This window comes from Lepus europaeus, chromosome 6 (assembly GCF_033115175.1).
Source record: "Lepus europaeus isolate LE1 chromosome 6, mLepTim1.pri, whole genome shotgun sequence".
Lineage (NCBI taxonomy): Eukaryota > Metazoa > Chordata > Mammalia > Lagomorpha > Leporidae > Lepus > Lepus europaeus.
In genome coordinates, this window is record NC_084832.1 from 55,363,151 (window position 1) to 55,383,027 (window position 19,877).

General features: G+C 39.7%; 1 protein-coding gene across 1 annotated transcript in view; it reads right to left on the minus strand.

The window, feature by feature from the left end:
- Window positions 1-19,877, minus strand: part of VWA8 (von Willebrand factor A domain containing 8) — a 403,863-nt gene that overhangs the window by 252,477 nt on the left and 131,509 nt on the right. The window lies entirely within an intron of this gene.

Genomic DNA, 19,877 nt, shown 5'->3' on the forward strand with positions numbered 1-19,877 from the left:
CAATAGGGAGAATTCCTCATTCTCCCACCAATACATCTAAAATCACCATTCTGTTCTTGATATGAAAAAGCACTACTTCATTTGGTCATGATTCCAAAGTACTTTAATTTCTCGTTAATTCATACTGTGTACAGTCCTTGCCTCATTCTAGTAGGTAAATATTCACCAACAGAGCTGATAAGAAAGACAACCAGTACATAAGGCTCCTCTTTTCCGACCTAGTAGCTGGAGACTCCCGTATATTTAGGAAAATAAAGTGATTATTTGTTGCTACACAACAAGCTGTAACAGATCAATATAGCTCAATGCTGTTTATGCCAACCACAACTACAGATCAAAAATAATTCCTCCTTTATTCCTTCAGAGGCACAGAAAACGGCAAGCCCTTGGCATTATTATAACAGTAGTTGCTCAGTTTGATTCTAGAATTTAACCTTTCTGCATATCATCGTGGTAAAAAACCCATCCCCCCTCACTTCTAATATAATTTTGCAATAAAACAAAAACCCTCCTGAGGGGGAGAAGGAAGCATTCCCTTGAATACAAGCTGCTGGTTTTCATAATTAAGTTCCTACTTGCAAGATTTAAAAATCAAGTCTTTCCTTAATGCATGAAAGTTATTTTCGGTTGTGTGAAAGTGCAAGGACACCAAGTAAAACTTCACAGAACAACTGGACCTAATTAGATCAGCACAGTCTAAATGACACGGGGATATGCATTAATTTCAGGTAACAAGCAAATCCTTAAAACAGAGTAATGAAATTTTCAAGTGCAGAATATCTGAGTTTTAGTAACTTCAAATGGTTGCTTTAACATTTTCATTTATTTTAACATACTGTATCATTTTATTTTTTCCACCTATGTATACATCCTTTTCACAACTGGAAACACAAGTTTTTTTTTTTTTAAGTGTGCTCTTTTAAAAAATCGGTACTTTGAACATATACTACTAAAAGTCAAGAAAGATGAATATCTTCATTTTTGCATATCTTTCTCTTATCCCTGAAACCTTTGAACCTCTGAGAATAAAAATAGCACTAATGATATCATAGAGCCCAAACCATTTCCTCTTTCTGCATTTCCTTAGAAATTTTAAAATAACAGGACATGAAATCTTGTTCCCTTAAAGCCACCACTGTCTAACCTTCAATGTCTCACCTTTATTCCGATGCCTGGAAAACATCCATATACCTGCTAAGTTTCTGTGTCATTTTAAAACATGCTCTTTTGATTTATAACAGAGTGACTCAGAGGTCAAGGATACCTTCCCTGAGGATAGTTAAGTTCAGAGCTCAATGTTAAGAGCTCAAAGGAAGAGAATTCCGGACTGAGGAAATAATCTATGGAATACCTTGAAGCAGAAAGAAGCTAGACAGCTTTAAGTGACTGAATATAGACATTGATAAGAAACAGTCAGCAGAGAGTTGGGTAAGGAGGGAGAATCTTGGGGAGGCAGACTTGGCTCAGGTCACCTGGAACAATGCCTCTCAACCCTGGCAGCCTGTTAGAATTTAAAAAATACTGAATTCCAGATCTTATCTCACAACAATTCCTTTAGATTATCTGGTAGTGGAACCTGCAAAATGAAAGATTTTCAAATATCCCTGTGTGGCTCTAATAGGCAGCCTCAATAACTGGAAGGCACATAAACCAAGGTAAAGAGTTTTCATTGTATTCCAAGTAGAACGGTAATCTGTTGGGTCCAAGCAAGGAAATGACATGATCCAGTTTATATTAAAAGGCGACTGTAACTACTGTTTAAAGCAGTAAACAGAATAGAATACATTCAGTTTAATGCATGCAAATGTTCATGACATAATTGATATGTAAAATTCCACATGCCTACTATGTTTTCCAACAAAATCTCAATAATGGATCTGGTGATGGTGATGTCAAGGGTTACAATGGAACCTCAAATAAAATGACAGAAAACTGATAATTGGCTATTAGGGGTGAATGGGGTGGGAAGAGGCCAGGAAGTGAGCCACAGCCTCACTACCCATCAGCTCTTTTGATTGGCACCTTCCTCATGAAGCTAAATCTGCTGTATCTGAATTAATCCTCCATGGGAGACAGGGTACAGCAGGAAGCCAAACACCTGTTCACTGGGTACAGATTAAGAATGTATTGGGGGGGCCGGCGCCGCGGCTCAATAGGCTAATCCTCTGCCTGCGGCATCAGCACACTGGGTTCTAGTCCCGGTCGGACGCCGGATTCTGTCCTGGTTGCCCCTCTTCCAGGCCAGCTCTCTGCTGTGGCCCGGGAGTGCAGTGGAGGATGGCCCAAGTGCTTGGGCCCTGCACCCCATGATGAGACCAGGAGGAAGCACCTGGCTCCTGGCTTTGGATCAGCGCGGTGCGCTGGCCGCAGCGCACCAGTCGCAGCAGCCATTGGAGGGTGAACCAATGGTAAAGGAAGACCTTTCTCTCTGTCCCTCTCTCTCCCTGTCCACTCTGCCTGTCAAAAAAAAAAAAAGAAGAATGTATTGGGGATTCAGAGAGTCATTAAGGAGAAATCTGGAATCTCCTGCCTGAAGCAGCACAGAGCTTGCCGAGTAAAGAAAAGGACCAGCAGAGTTTGCAAAGCAAGCACCCTACCTGTGTGATAGCTGCATTCTTCCTTTGTGCAGAGTTTGCCTGCCTACACCACCTCAAACTCCGAGAGCTTAAGAGAAACACAGGAAATTAGCAGGAAGCAGCACAGGAGATGAGCTGGCGAAGGCTCCTGCTCATATTACATTTTTTTTAACAGCAGTCAACAGAGTGTAAAGTAAGGGTTTAAGCAGCTTGTACCATATCAAATCTCAAGATGCTTCAACTCCAAGTTCCTGGAGGTTGCCTGTTCCGAGGCTGGTGCTGTGGCATAGCAGGTAAAGCCACTGCCTGCAGTGCCAGCATCCCATGTGCGCGCTGGTTCCTGTCCCAGCTGCTCCTCTTCCCATCCTCTGATATGGCCTGGGTAGAAGATGGCCCAAGTGCTTGGGGCCCTGCACTCACATATGAGGCCTAAAAGTAGCTCCTGGCTCCTGGCTTTGGATTGGCTCAGCTCCAGCCATTGTAGCCATTTGGGGAGTGAACCATCGGATGGAAGATCAATCTCTTTCTGCCTATACCTCTCCCTCTCTGAAACACTGGCTTTCAAATAAATAATCTTAAAAAAAAGAAAAAGATTGCCTGTTCCTTTTCTGACTTTTTTTGTTCTAAATAATTTTGTTTTTTTAAAGCTTTATTTATTTATTTGCAAGTCAGAGTTACACAGAGAGAGAGGAGAGGCAGAGAGAGAGAGAGAGGGAGAGGTCTTCCATCAGATGGTTCACTCCCCAACTGGCTGCAATGGCCGGCACTGTGCTGATCCGAAGCCAGGAGCTTCTTCCAGGTCTCCCACGCGGGTGCAGGGGCCCAAGGACTTGGGCCATCCTCTACTGCTTTCCCAGGCCATAGCAGAGAGCTGGATCAGAAGTGCAGCAGCCAGGTCTCGAACTGGTGCCATATGGGATGCCAGTACTTCAGGCCAGGGAGTTAACCCGCTGTGCCACAATGCCAGCCTAAATAATTTTGGATAATAAATAACTATTTTTGGATCCTAAATAATTATTTTAATAGGGAAAGAATAGAAAAGAACACATTAGGAAATCATAAAATGTAACTAGATGACAAAACAAAATGCATACATTTATTTCTTACACCCACTAATAAAATACGCTCATAAAATACGCTGTACTTATACAAAATTGTATATTTCATTATTTTCTTCTTCAACATCTTCCCACAGATAGATCCTTATAGACCTGCAACTTCATTGCTAACCTAACCTTTGGGAAACTCTTAAACCTTGCCATGGTCCTCATGACTATAAAATCCTGAGGAACTTTAGAAGACTTCCATAAGAACCCCAACAAAAATTTCTTCTTCTTGAAGCACACTTCAAACATTGGGTGGCAGTGTGGCTCAGGGGGTTAAGCAGCTGCCTGCAATGCCAACATCCCATAGAAGCACCAGTTCAAGTCCTGGCTGGCTGTACCACTTCCAATCCAGCTCCCTGCTAATGTGCCTGAGAAAAGCAGCAAAGATGGCCCAAATGCTTGTGCCCCTGCCACCTACAAGGCACACCTGGATGCAGTTCCAGGCTTCTGGCTTAGGCCTGGTCCAGTCCAGGCTGTTGCAGCCAATTGGAGAGTGATCTAGTGAATGAAAGATATCTCTCTATCTCTCTGACTCTTCCTCTCTCTCTGTAACTCTTTCTTTTAAATAAGTAAATTACCTTTTTTTTTTTTCAAAAAATATACATTTCAAACAAAAGCGCTAACAGAAATATCAAGTATTGTGTTTTTACTAATAATATAACTTCATTGTACTGTGCCCTGATGTTTGAAGCTATTCCACAGTGAGATGCCAAATTTGAAATTCTTTCCCCTTTCATTTTTATGGGTCATTAAGAATAGTAAAAGAAATACCTTTCAGGCTGAATTACTTTATTTGGTTGGGTTCCTTGCTCACGTTACTTTTGTTTTCTTCTTTGGGCTAATGGATTTGGCTGTTCTGTAGTGCTTATTTTTACAAACATACCCAAAGGCGTAATAGTGTGTTTTTACAAATCTAATAAATACCTCATGATAACTAAATTTGTTAAGATAAACAAAGATGTTGTTCATTACTAAAAAAAAAAAAAAAGTACACTATTTTAATTAAATAAGCAGTCAAGTGTATACTTTAAAAGTAATTCAGACCCCTGTGGACTCAGGCACCAGGCCCATCTAGCAGACACTGGCATCAGTTCTGACCCAACAGACTCATGACTCGGCTCATTTCCATGGATACAGCCCTGTTGCCAGGCTGGATCCTGCAGACTGGAGCTAATGGCCTGCCACAGCACCATGTCAACTTGTGTGGAACCAGATTTCAGACCAGCTCCTGCAGGATCAGGCACTAGAATCACCCATCTGCTGACTAAGCTATCAGATCAGCCCAACCAAGGACTCCAATAGCAAGCCCATCCAAGGAGCCCATTGGATGACTCACCCAGAATCAACAGCTGGGGTGACTACTGAAGGACATTCTGTTTCAAAGCCAGGCTAAAGAGACAGATGAGGTGCCTACTTCTTCAAATGCATTGACATCAGCACAAGACCAAGGGAACACAATCAGAAAAATATGACACTAACAGCAAAACAAAACAAAGTACCAATAACTGGCCCAAAAGAAATGGAAATTATGAACTAACTGGCAGAGAATTTAAGACCGCCATCTGAAAGAAACACCGTGAGTTACAAGAATACACAAATAAATGACTAAATGGTATCAGGAAAACGACATGAACAAGATGAAAAGCTCAACAAAGAAACAGAAAGCATAAAAGATACAAACACAAATTTCTGGAAATAAAGAATAAAATAACTGAATTAAAAAATACAGCATACAGCTTCAACAACTGACTCAAGCAAAAGAATCCGTGAACTTGGAAGAAAGGCCATTTGAAATTCTATAGTCAGGGGAACAAAAAGGACAAAGAATGAAAAATATTGAGGAAAGCATACTGGGATTATGGGACACAATACAGTGAAATGATATATGCAGTGTAGCAATAATAAAAGATGCAGAGAAAGAAATGGGTACAAAGCTAACTTAAGGAAATAATGACAGGTGTAGGCATTTGATGAAGTGGTTAAGATACCACCTGGGATTGCATCGGTTTGAGTCCCAGGCTTGTGTCTAATTCCAACATCCTGCCAATGTACACCCTGGTAGGCAGCAGATGATGGCTCAAATATGGGCCCTCCCCATTTGGGAGAATCAGACTGAGTTCCAACTTTCTGGCTTTGGCTTGGTCCAGCACCAGCTGTTGAGGATATCTGGGGAATGCACCAGCAGATGAGATATCTCTCTGTCTCTGTTTGTGTGCCTGTAAATCTCTCTGCCTTTCAAATAAAATAAAATAATGGTATTTAAAAGATTTAAAAAGAAGGATCACACTGTGGTGCAGTGGGTTAAGCTGCCACCTATGATGTTGACATCCCATATGGGCACTGTTTAGAGTCGCAACTGCTCTACTTCTAATCCAGCTCTCTGGTAATGTGTCTGGGAAGGTAACCAAATGGACTGAGTACTTGGGCCCCTGCACCCATTTGAAAGACTCAGATGAAGTTCCTGGTTTCAGCCTGGCCCAGCTCCAGATGTTGTAGCCATTTGGGGAGAACCAGTGGATGGAAGACAACTCTCTCTCTCTCTCTCTCTGTCTGTGTGTGTGTGTGTGTGTGTCCCTCTCTCTCTTCCCCCCAACTCTGCCTTTCAAATAAATATCTTACTTAAAAAGTACCTAAATATGAAGAGAGAAATGAGGATCCAGGTCCATGGATCCAATAAAGTTCAAAGAGAGTATATATCATGAAATATTCACCAAGATGCATTATGATAAAATTTTAGAAGACAAAGACAACACATTTTTAAATCAGCAAGAGAAAAGCATCATCACATACAATGGAATCTCCATTAGAATATCAGCAGATTTCTCTCAGCAGAAACTTTGTAGATCAGATAATATATTGAAAGTCCCAAAAGGAAAAAAAAAAAAAACTGCCATCAAAGAATACTATACTCAGCAAGTCTGTTGATTATAAATGAAGGCAACGGAAACAAAAGCTAGTAGAACTGATCTCCACTAGATCTGCCTGACAGGAAATGCTAAAAGTAATTTTTGAGTTGAAAGAAAAGGATACTAACTTAAAAACATGAAAAGACATTAAAGTGGCATTGCAAGACAGGATGAATAGAGAAACAGGGGAAGATAGCAGAAGAAAACCAGAGAAAGTGCATTCCTAGGGGAGATTTGCAGAAAAGTTTGCAGTGGAAATTCTACCAAAAGAAGGATGCCATGGAGCAGCAGGGAAAGTGTGGGTGCTTAGCAGGGAGCAGGGACATCACCCTGCAGCTGGAAACTGGAGGAGACACTGGCTTCTAGGCGGGGTGGGGGAGGGGGAGAGCAGATTGTGGCAACCCATGTCACTGGTGATATTGTTTGAAGGAGAACTTTGTAGAGCACACTGAATTTAAGTCTGGCCTGTAGCCCTAGTTGGGACAGGGTACCTACCTAATCCAGAGAAGGAAAAGCACATCATTCTCCCCATCCTCCCACTGCATCTGTGATCTCCACTGACTTCCAGTTTAGCAGGGAGGGTTGACAGGGAGCTGGGCACTCACATAGGGATGTGAGTTGCACCCATTCCCTCGACCCATCACAGGCTCTAGGCAGGCCAAGGCAGAAGAGCCACAGGAAGCTTGCTCTGGGAAGATCTCTGCTGTCTTCATGTATAGGGCAGGCTCATGGGGCTCAGAGTAGATCCTTTACACCCGATAACTGTGGGAAACTGGAGCTTTGACTGTGGGAATTCTGTGACTGCATGTAAGGTGTGGGGTGTAGCTGCTCTCTGGGCAGTGCGTCTGGTGTCAGACACTCAGAGCTCCCTGACTGCCTGGGGTGGTTCACTGCAGAGGGTCTGCACTCACATTGAAGACCACATAGATCCTCTGTGTAGTTGTGCCCACTGTGGACTAACCCCAGGCATTGATCGCCTTGGAAGAGAGGAAGTGAGGCTGTGATTGCATCAACAGGCGTGATCATACCCTCCCCACTGCTGAGAACAGAGGAGATCTACCACACTCAACTGTGGCGTCACCCTGGAATCTTGCCCTACCCTTCAGCACTGACCAGAGCTCCATGGCCCCAATCAGCACACGACTCTGGGTATTCACATAAGGGGCATATACTCCACTAAGCCACAGATGCATAGTTCAAAGATTAAGAACCATCAGAGGCTAAAATCAACAAGTGGTTCCACAAAAGCAGAAGTACAAGAAACAAGAACAAGGAAGACAACATGACTTCCCAAAAGGAACACATTTCAATATTAGAATGTGAAGATGAACAGAGAGATGTAATGCCTGAAAATGAATTCAAAAGGAAGGTCATAAAATTACTCAGAAGCACAGAGAAACAAATTCAGGAGATAATGAAATCCATATATAACATGAATGAAAAATTTTCTTCAGAGATATTGAAGAGAAATCAAACTGAAAGATTAGAAAGGAAGAATTCAATATGTCAAATAGAAAATATAATGGAAATCCTCAAGAAAAGACTCGGTAAAGCAGAAGAAAGAATATCCTTGCTATAAGACAAATCCTTGGAAATATCTCAGTCAGGAGGAGGAGGAGGAAGGAAGGGAGAAGAGGGGGAGGAGGAAGAGGAGAAGAAATTAGAAAAAATGAAAATAGCACTCAAAATTTATGGGATACTATTGAATGACTCAACATATGTGTCTTAGGAGTTTCTAAATGCGGGAAAAGAGAATGGATTATAAGACCTATTCAGCAAAAATAATAGCAGGAAACTTCTCCAATTTGGAGAAAGAAAGGAACATCCAAGTACAGAAAGCACACAGAACCCCTAATAGACATGTACAGAAAAGATCTTCACCATGGTACATTACAGTCAAACTTTCAACAGTAAAACATAAAGAAAGGATTCTAAAATGTGCCTGTGAGAAACTGCAGACGACCCTCGTAGGATTCCCAATTAGACTAGCAGCTGATTTCTCATCAGAAACCCTACAGGCAAGGAGAGAATGGAGAGACATCATCTAATTCCTAAAAGAAAGAAACTGTCAACCCAGAATACTGGACCCAGCAAAACTCTCATTTACAAACGAAGATGAAATAAAGAACTTCTAAAACTGAAAGAATGTCACTACTCATCCAGCCTTACAAATGATGCTTAAGGATGTACTACACACAGAACAGAGAATGACAGTCACTATTATGAAAGAAAGTGAAGGCAGTAAAGGTACATAGGGAATCCAAGGGGAACAATAGGAATATGTACAGTAAAATAGTAGGACCAAATCATTATTTATCAATAATAACCTTGAATGGAAATGACCTAAATTCTCTAATTAAAAGATACAGACTGGCTGAGTGAATTAAAAAACAACATCCATATATTTGCTGCCTACCAGAAACACATTTCACCAACAAACATACATCAAGAATAAAAGTGAAAGGATGGAAAAGGATATTTCATGCTAACGGAAAAGCAGAAACAAGCAGGTGTACGCTTTTTATATGTGGTTGAAGTTATTAGCTCATAATAAATTTGTTTTTATAAGCCTCATGATAACCACAAAGAAAAAACCTGTACTAGTCATTTAAAAGATAAAAAAGAATGATAGCAAAGCTGATAACTATAGGAAACCATCAAATCGAAAAGAAATATAGCAAGAGAAGAGGAACAAAAAAATTTAGAACAGTCCCGAAAATGGCAATAGAGCAAAAAAAAAAAAAAAAAAAAAAATCCTTACATATCAATAAATACCTTAAATAGAAATGGATTAAATTCTCTAACCAAGAGTGGCTGAATATATTTTTTTTAAAAAAAGATCCAGGGGCCTGCACTGTGGCACACTAGATTAATTCTCTGCCTGTGGCACTGGCATCCCATATGGGCGCCACGTTCTAGTCCTGGTTGCTTCTCTTCCAGTCCAGCTCTCTGCTGTGGCCCAGGAAGGCAATGGAGGATGGCCCAAGTGCTTGCACCCCTGCACCTGCATGGGAGACCAGGAGGAGGCACCTGGCTCCTGGCTTTAGATTGGCGTAGCTCCGGCTGTTGCGGCCATTTGGGGAGTGAACCAATGGAAGGAAGACCTTTCTCTCTGTCTCTTTCTCTCACTGTCTGTAACTATACCTGTCAAATAAATAAATAAAAATCTTAAAAAAAAAAGATCCAATTATATGCTGCCTACAAAAGACTCACATTAGCTTTACAGACACACATAGGATGAATGTGAAGAGATGGAAAAAGATATTCCATGCAAATCATAATCCCAAAAAAGTACAGGTGTCTATATTTATACTAAACCAAATAGACTTTTTGTTTAAAATACCACAACAGGCTGGCGCCGTGGCTCAACATGCTAATCCTCCGCCTTGCGGCGCCGGCACACTGGGTTCTAGTCCCGGTTGGGGTGCCGGATTCTATCCCGGCTGCCCCTCTTCCAGGCCAGCTCTCTGCTATGGCCCAGGAAGGCAGTGGAGGATGGCCCAAGTGCTTGGGCCCTACACCCGCATGGGAGACCAGGAGAAGCACCTGGCTCCTGGCTTCGGATCAGCGTGATGCGCCGGCCGCAGCGGCCATTGGAGGGTGAACCAACAGCAAAAAGAAGACCTTTCTCTCTATCTCTCTCTCTCACTATCCACTCTGCCTGTCAAAAAAAAAAAAAAAAATACCACAACAAATAAGCTCATTATAAAGAGATCAATTCAGCAAGTGGATATAATGATTGTAAGTTTTTATGTGTCCAACATTAGAACACATAAATACCTAAAGCAAATTTTTTTAAAAGATTTATTTATTTATTTCAGAGATAGAGTTACAGAGCGAGCGAGAAAGAGACAAAGAGAAAAGGTCTTCCATCAGCTGGTCAATTCCCCAAATGGCCTCAATGGCCAGAGCTGGGCTGATCCAAAACCAGGAGCCAGGAGCTTCTTCCAGGTCTCCCATGAAGGTGCAGGGGCCTAAGCACTTGGGCATTTCCCACTGCTTTCCCAGGCCATAGCAGAGAGTTGGATCGGAAGAGGAGCAGCCAGGACTTGAACCAGTGTCCAAATGGGATGCCGGCACTGCAGGTACGGCTTTAATCACTAAGCCACAGCACTGGTCCACTAAGGCAAATATTAACAGAGCTGAAGGGATAAAAAGGGAGCAACACAATAGCAGTAGGGGATGTCAATACCCTACATTCCAAAATGGATATATCATTCAGAAAGGAAACCAGCGTGCAAACAGTGGACTTGAGCAGTATTATACGCCAAATGGAACTTACATACCATGTTTGAAACTTTCCACCCAACTGCAGCAGAATATACATACTTTTCAATCGCATATGGAATACTGTCACATGTTAGGTCACAATATGATAGCTCATATGTTACACCACAAAACAAGTTTCAACAAGCTTAAGAAGGCTGGAATCATATCAAATATCTTTTCTTACCACAGTGGTATGAAATTAGAAAGCAATAGCAAGAGGAATTTTGGAAAATATTGAAGACTTTAAAATAAAATCCTAAACAGCCAATGGGTCATAGAAGTGAATGAAAGGGAAATTTTAAAAATACCTTGAGACAAACCAAAATGAACAAGTAACATATCAAAACATGAGATACAACAAAATGGTCCTAAAGGGTAAGTTAATTATAAACATCTATACTAAGAGAAAAAAACCTCAAATAAAGGACCTAATGTTATACCCCAAGGAACCAGAAAAAGAACCAACTAAGTTCAAAGTTAACAGATGGAAAGAAGTAACAAATACTAGAGCAGATCTAATTGAAAGAGGAGGCATAAAAAATAGAAAAGATCAATGCAACTATAATTTTTTTCTTTTAAAGACAAAATTGACATTCCTTAGGTAGACTGACTAGGAAAAAAAAGACAGGAGAACCCAAATAAATAAAATTATAGGGACAGTCATTTCATCTAGCAGCAAAGACACATCCAGCATCAAAGTACCTGAGTTTGAGTCCTGGCTCCACTTTCAATTCCAATTCCATCTTTCTTCTAATGTGCATCCTGGAGACATCAGGTTATGGCTGAAGCAGATGTGTCCCTGCCACTTACAAAGGAGACCTCGACTGAGTTTTTGGCTCCCAGTGGTTCCCAGCTTCAGCCTGGCTCAGCTCCTGACATTATGAGGCTTTGAGGAGTGAAACCAACAGATGGGAGCTCACTATCTGTCTGTCTCTCTCTCTGTCTGCCAAATTAATCAATAAATAATTTTTAAATAAATAAAATTACAAATGAAAGAAGACACATCATAACTGATACCACAGGAATGCAAAAGTTCATAGGAGACTATTATAAACAATTATATGCCAACAATTTAGAAAACCTAGAAGAAATGGGTAAATACCTAAAGACATAAAGTCTACCAAGACTGAATAATGAAGAGAAAAACATGAACAACCCAAAAATGAGCAAGGATATCAAATCAACATTAATCTGATTGCATCACCTGGCAGAAGTTCAGAACCTGTTTGATGAATTCTACAAAAAGTTTAAAGAATTAACACTAACACTTCACAAATGCATCCAAAAAATTGAATAAGATGTAAAATTTCTGAAATCATATTGCTAGGCCAGCCTTATCCTGATACCAAGCCCAGACAAGAACACTACAAGAAAAGAAAATTTCAGGCCAATATCGCTAATGAACATAAATTAAAAAAAAAAAAAAAGCTCCAAGAAAAATATTAGCAAATCAAATTCAACAGCACATTAAAAAGATACAAGATGAGCAATGGGGATTTATCCCTGCAATGCAAGGACGGTTTAACACACACAAGTCAATAGATGTGACTCCTCTGAGAGTCCCCGCAAAATTGAGGTTGCAATACGAGAGGCTAGTAACCTCATTACAAGGGAAAATGAAGGTGAGGGTATGGGTACTTACAGTGTGCCTTTATGGGATACTTCTTTTACAGGCAGACAGCCTTAGCCTAGCTGACCAAAAACCACAGGGTCTCTAACAAGAGAATCTTGTTTGTACTATGAAGACACCCTTTTGGTATCTTATGTGTGCTATCAGTTGGGTACTAGGAAAGCTAAATTTGTGTTCTGACCAGCATCCCAGGTAAAACTCAGCCTTGGGTAGCTCCTAGTTCCATGGAGGAAAGATGTAAATTGAATACACCACTACAATATGTAACATGTTCAGTGAGTGTTGCTTTAAGATCCTGAGCAAAGAGTAAACAGTGGGTCAGACAAACAGTCTTCTTGCCCTGACTTGCATAAGGCTAGAATAAAGAATCAATTCAGGGAGGGGTGCCATTAGGAGTATGCAGGGGTTCTAAAAGAAGTTCATGAAAAAGTTGTATTCTAAAGAAATCATACATGGACTTAAAAATTTTTTTGCACCAAATAAACATAACTTAATTCCATTTTCGCTCTTATAGAAGCGAGGAACTCAGTCTTATAAACAGCAAAGATGCCTCTAAATTCTTACTTCTGATCACTGGTATAATGATCCTTTGGATATTACACAGATCAAAGTTAAACTTTGATTCAAAATTTACCAAAGCAACAACAATAAAATATACAAAAATTTACTACAGAGATATAACATATAATTAAAAATGTACTCTAATCACCCTATTCAATATAGTATTTAAATCCTTTACAGAGCAATCAGACAAGAAATAAAGATATCCAAATAGGAAAGGAAGAAGTAAAACTGCCTGTTCACAGATATCATGATTTTGTATGACTCTACCAAAAAATTGGTAGATAAATTAATTCAGTAAAGTTGCAGTGTACAAAACCAACATGAAAAAACAACAACCAGGGTTTCAATACACCAACAACAAACTAGCCAAAAGCAACCCTATTTACAGTATCATCAAAATATTTAAGAATAAATTAAGCAAGGAAGTGGAAGATTAGTATACTAGAAACTATAAAACACTGATGAAAGTATTGAAGAAGACAAAAATAAATGTGACAATATGCTATGTTCATGGACTGGAAGATATTGTTTAAATGTCCATAGTTGCCAAAGTAATCTATATATTCAATGCAATTTCCACCAAAATTCAAATTATATTTTTCACACAGAGAGGAAAAATATATATTAAAATTCATATGGAATCATAAAAGACCCCAAATAGCCACTGCAATCTTGAGCAAAAAGAGCAAAGCTGGAAAAATGATACTATTTGATTTTTAAAATACTACAAAGCTATAGTAATCAAAACAGCATGGTTGTGGAATAAAAACAGATATATAGACCAATGGAATAGAATAGAGAGCCCAGAAATAAATAAACTCACAGTCCTTGATATTGGTTTGGATAATGACTTTTTTGACTATGAAGTCAAACACACAGGAAACTAAAGCAAAAATAATTAGGACTGTATCAAACTAAAAAAGCTTCTGCACAGTAAAGGAAAAAGCACAGTACTGAGACAACCTACAAAATAGGAAAAATATCTGCCAACCATACATTTGACAAGGGCTTATATCCAAAATATATAAGGAATTCAAACAACTCAATAGCAAGAAAACAAGTAATCCAATTAAAAAGTAGGCCAAGAATCTAAACAGACATATCTCAAAAGCAGACCTACAATTTGCCAACAAGTATATTTTTAAATATTCAGTATCACTGATCATCAGGAGATACAAATAAAAGCTACAATGAAATAATGAAATATCACCTCACACCTGTTAGAATGGTTAACACACAAATTATAATTTCTATATGCAGGTATATAGAGATAAGTGAATGCAAACAACTATAAATAAAAAGTTGAGGGTTAAAAAAAATAGTCACCTGCCTCTTTTTATATGAACTTACTGGTTCTCAGAACTCAGGATCTGATCTAAATAAACTTCTTGCTTTCCTACATTAAAGAACCCTATAAATGGTAAAGCTCCTCCATGCTATTGATGAGGAGGATCACAATGATGTCTGAATAATCACACCTACCTGCCTGATAAACATAATAACGGAAGGCATAGGGCTGCCACTTTATCTTAGAGAGTAAAGCTGCTGGCATGCCATAGGGGTGCCAGTTTGAGTCCTGGATGCTCCACTTCCAAAGCAGCTCCCTACTAATGCACCTGGGAAAGCAGTGGAGATGGCCCAAATGCTTGGGACCCTGTACCCACTAGGGAGACCTGAAAAAAACTCCTAGCTCCTGGCTTCAGTCCCAGTCCCAACCACTGTGGCCATTTGGGGAATGAACCAGCAGATGGAAGCTCTTTCTCTTTGTCTCCCCTCCTCATTCTCTGTAACTTTGCCTTTCAAATAAATTATTCTTCTTAAAAAAATCTGATACATGCCTGGCGCCGTGGCTTCACAGGCTAATCCTCCGCCTTGCGGCGCCAGCACACTGGGTTCTAGTCCCGGTTGGGGCGCCGGATTCTATCCTGGTTGCCTCTCTTCCAGGCCAGCTCTCTGCTGTGGCCTGGGAGTGCAGTGGAGGATGGCCCAAGTCCTTGGGCCCTGCACCCGCATGGGAAACCAGGAGAAGCACCTGGCTCCTGGCTTCGGATCAGCGCAATGCGCCGGCTGCAGCAGCCATTGGAGGGTGAACCAATGGCAAAAAGGAAGACCTTTCTCTCTGTCTCTCTCTCTCTCACTATCCACTCTGCCTGTCAAAAAAAAAAAAAAAAAGATACATAAAAGGTGTACATAATTAAGAGGTACCATGTAATCAACTTTAAAAAATTTTTATTTATTTGAAAGCCAGAGTTACAGAGAGAGAAAGAAAGAGAGACAATCTTCCATCCACTGGTTCAATCCCCAGATGGCTGCAACAGTAAAGCACTGGACCAGGCCAAACCTAGAAGACAGAAGCTTCTTCTAGATCTCCCACTTGCATGGTAGGGGCCCAAATACTTCAGCCATCTTCTGCTGCTTTTCCCAGGCCATTAGTAGAGAGCTGGATTGGAAGTGGAACAGCCAGGACTGGTGGCTTTACCCACTATGCCACAATGCTGGTTCCAAGACAAGGTTTTTTTAGATGCTACATGTGAGTGAGATTGTGCAATACCTGTTTCTAAGTGCTTGGTTTGTTGCCCTTAGCATAGTGCCTCCAGGTCCATTCATTTTGTTGTAAGATACAAAATTCCACCCTTTTATGGTTGTATTGTATGACTCTGTGTATAAGCTTCTCTATGTATTCATCAGTGGCTGGACACTTAGATTGATTCCATTTCTTGACTATTATGAACAGTGTTATTCATACACTAAACATGCCAGTGCAGATGGCTCTTAGATTTCATTTCCCTTGGATACATATCCATTAATGAGACTGCCGGATCACATGGTAATTGTATTTTTAGTTTTTTGTGGAACTGCTATACTCTTCTCCACAATGGCTCTACTAATTTACATTTCCACCAACAGCTTATAAGAGTTGTCTTTTCTCTACACCTCTACCAGCATTTGCATATTTCAGTATTTATTATGGATTTGGCAAGACTTGGATGCCCAAATTAATGCAGACATTAAAATCCCAAAATCTTATACTAACAGTTAATAGATGAATGCTAATGATTGGTGGATTAGGGAGGGTAGAGATTTGTTCTACTTATGAGGATTAGGAGGTGGCCCAGCTGGAGGTCTTTAGGTCACGGAGTTTGCCCTTGGAAGGCAGTTCTGCCAAGAGGGTTGGTTATTTAAGCCCCAAGTTGAGCACAGCTTCCCTCTCTGTTTCCTAGCTCATCATGGGATCCTACCTCTGCACATGCTCAGCTACTGGAAGCCTCTACCAGATGCCAGACTGATGGAGTCACTTACTCCTGAACTGTGAGCCTCCACACTGTAAGCCAATGTAAAACTTTTTTTTCTCAAGAGCTCTTCTCAGCGATTTTAGTGAAAGTAAAACAAAAACAAAAACAAAAACTACTATACTCTTATTTTTGAACATAAATACTAAGTGTGCATAGACAACAACTATAATAATCACATTAACAGTCTGGCATGAAATTCAACAACATTTTTAACTACTGGTGATATATTACTGAGAGTCACCTATATTCTATTATTTCCAATAAAGTATACTTATGAAGTAACTTGTTATTAGGATTATAGCTTATGACTTTATGATTTGATTTCTAAAATTCCCCACATATGCAATTGTTACCTACTTTGATGAAACCTACTGAATTAATTATTCCATACAAGGCAAAACATTGATAGTTTTACAATTACAAGTAATATTATATCATGCATTATAATTTCATTTATCTATTAAATATGGCAAAGAACATTACAAATAGTTATTAATACTCTTATAGCATGCTTTTGTTATACAGGTAAGAAGCTTCCAAGAAAACATCCCTTTAAATTAGGAGGGAAATTTTATTCTGCTTTCTAGGCACCATGATGGTTAATTTCATGTGTCAACTTTGACTTGGATATGAAGTACACAGATGTTCAGTTAAACATTACTCTGGGTGACTCTGCGGGGTATTTCTGGATGAGTCTCGCAATTGATTGCTTTCCCCAATATGGTTGGGCATCATCTAAGACCTTAGAAGTCTGAATAGAACAAAAAAGGAGTAAGTAAAAGTTAGTTCTTTCTGCCTATTTTCTGAGCTGGGACATCAGTCTCTCGAACTCAGGGTAGAATTTACATCACTGGCTCTCCAGAGTCTCCAAGTTGCAGACAACAGGTCACGGGAGTTCTCAGCCTTCAAATTCTTTTGAGCCAATTCCGTACATCCTATACATATCTCCATTAGTTCTGCTTCCTTAACGAACCCTGACTAATACAGGCACCAAATTTTATACTCTTGATACCTTGAAATAAATTGTAAGTTTTAAAATAGATTCTACCTAAGGCAGTCGGAAGACAAAGCAATCTTGTTATTAATAAGAAATTTATAAAGACTTGGTTTGCCTCACTTGAAAAAGATGGATGAAGTCACATGTGGAAGTTCTGATGTCACTGATTACATACATTGTTGCTGGAAAACCAAATTTGACAATAAAGGGGATTTGAAAGTGTTGAAATAAGTAAATTCTTAGTCTTAGAAAATTTCTTCTATGTGGGAAAATAAAAGATACTAAGAAAACTGGAAGGATGACAGATTGTAATAAAATAAGACAAGCTACAGAATTATGTAGAAATTCTCCAAGACAGATAGAAATATTTTTAAACCTTTATGAGAGAAAAGGGAAAAGTCAAGGCAAAGACAAGAAGGATGGAAATAAATACAAGACAGAGAGCCAGGAAAACAAGAGAGAGAGAGAGAGAGAAACATATTTCCACTGCATTTGGATAACAGAGAGAAGTGAGGATTGTGGATTAGATGGAAAAGGGAAAAAAGGATTTTATTTGAGTTTAGCTATAGGAAGAAAAATTTAACCAAGTAGTTAAAGATGATCCTATGACTTCATGTTTTAGACAGCGATTACTTCTACTAAAAGTCCCATAAGCTTACTATCTCTTAAGTTTGATTGCATTTGACTTTGCTTTTAATCTCACTATACTTAATCAGAAGAAAATCTCAGATCTGCCACATTTGTATCGGTATAGAAAGAAATCTGGAAATCTGCCCTTGTCTGTAAGCAAAGAGAAAGAATAAAACTTACATTTTTTTCAACACAGGACATCACTGGTATCAACACTGAAAAACAAGCGACCTAATACTTGAGCCAAATGGCTTTAAGATTTGTACAGCGTATTATAAAACTTACTAATCTTTAAAAAAAAACTTATTTTACATACTCCTACAAATTGGTACTAAAGCTAAGTATTCGTTTACTTCATTTAAAATCTAGCTCTAAAAATAATTGAATCTAAAAATAAGGTAAAACCTATAGACGAAGTATACCTTTATACATGTACAAATAACAGGGAAGTCTCCACATTTTCCTGGAAAATAAATCACTTGTTCCTATTAAATTCTTTGATGAGTCAAACCTCTGGAAATTCTTCATTCATTAAAGTGAACTACATCAGTTATTATAAAAACTAAATTCATTCTTTAACCCCATTAAATTAATTGCGGGGCCGGCACCATGGCTCACTTGGTTAATCCTCTGCCTGCAGCACCGGCATCCCATATGGGCGCCAGGTTCTAGTCCTGGTTGCTCCTCTTCCAGTCCAGCTCTCTGCTGTAGCCCGGGAGGGCAGTGGAGGATGGCCTGAGTGCTTGGGCCCCTGCACCCCCATGGGAGACCAGGAGGAAGCACCTGGCTCCTGGCTTCGGATTGGCACAGCGCTGGCAGTAGTGGCCATTTGGGGAGTGAACCAACAGAAGGCAGACCTTTCTCTCTGTCTCTCTCTCCCACTGTCTATAACTCTACCTATCAAATAAAAAAATCAATTTCGGTGTCCCAGAGAGATCAATGTATTTTAGTCATAAATATGTTAGTATAAGCAAAAAAGAGTCTCATGTTTGATCTCAGCAGCTTGGTTTCTATTATGAGAGCCAACTGATCAACAATTCGCAAAATCTGCAAATACCAACTTCAGTGCCTAATATAAGCTTTGATCCAGTTCATAGAAAAAGCCCATGAGAGAGAGAGAGAGAAACGAATTCATCTCCACAAGTTGTTACAGTTATTGTACTTCTCTATTCCTGTCATAAGTCTATGCTTCTAGAAACCACTTTTCTTTAGAGTTTTTCTCTAAAGCTTAATAAGCAGAAAACACAGGAAAAGAAAAGCAGTTTTCAGAAAATGTGGTTACTTTGTTTATTACTGTACCATTTTTCTACTCCTTGAAGGACATCTATGAGGTTGACATATGTTTGAAAATATTCGAATGGCAAATTATATGCCTTTCAATGATCATCACCTGCATGTTTCAGAGAAGATCGATACAATATGAGCAAATTACTTTATTATGTGGCAGATATTAGAAGAGATTGGTTTCATCATTCAGAAGTGTACCAGGAAATATAATTTTAAGCCATCAATTTTAATGCTAGTAACTTCCTACCTTTGTACATCTATCTATCAACATACCAAATAGGAAGAAAAAAAATTAAAATGATACTTTCAGGAGCTTATTGTACTCCAAAAATATATTTAAAATGTGCTCTCAGATTATTTTTTTAAAGATTTATTTATTTATTTGAATGGTAGAGTTATTGGGGGGGGGGGGTCTTCCATCCACTGGTTCACTCCTCAAAAGGCTGCAATGGCTGGAGCTGAGCCAATTGGAAGCAAGGAGCCAGGGGCCTCCTCCAGGTCTCCCATGCAGGGGCCCAAGGCCTTGGGCCATTGTCTACTGCTTTCCCAGGCCATAGCAGAGAGCTGGAACAGAAGTGGAGCAGCGGGGTCTCTAACTGGTGTCTATCTGGGATGCTGG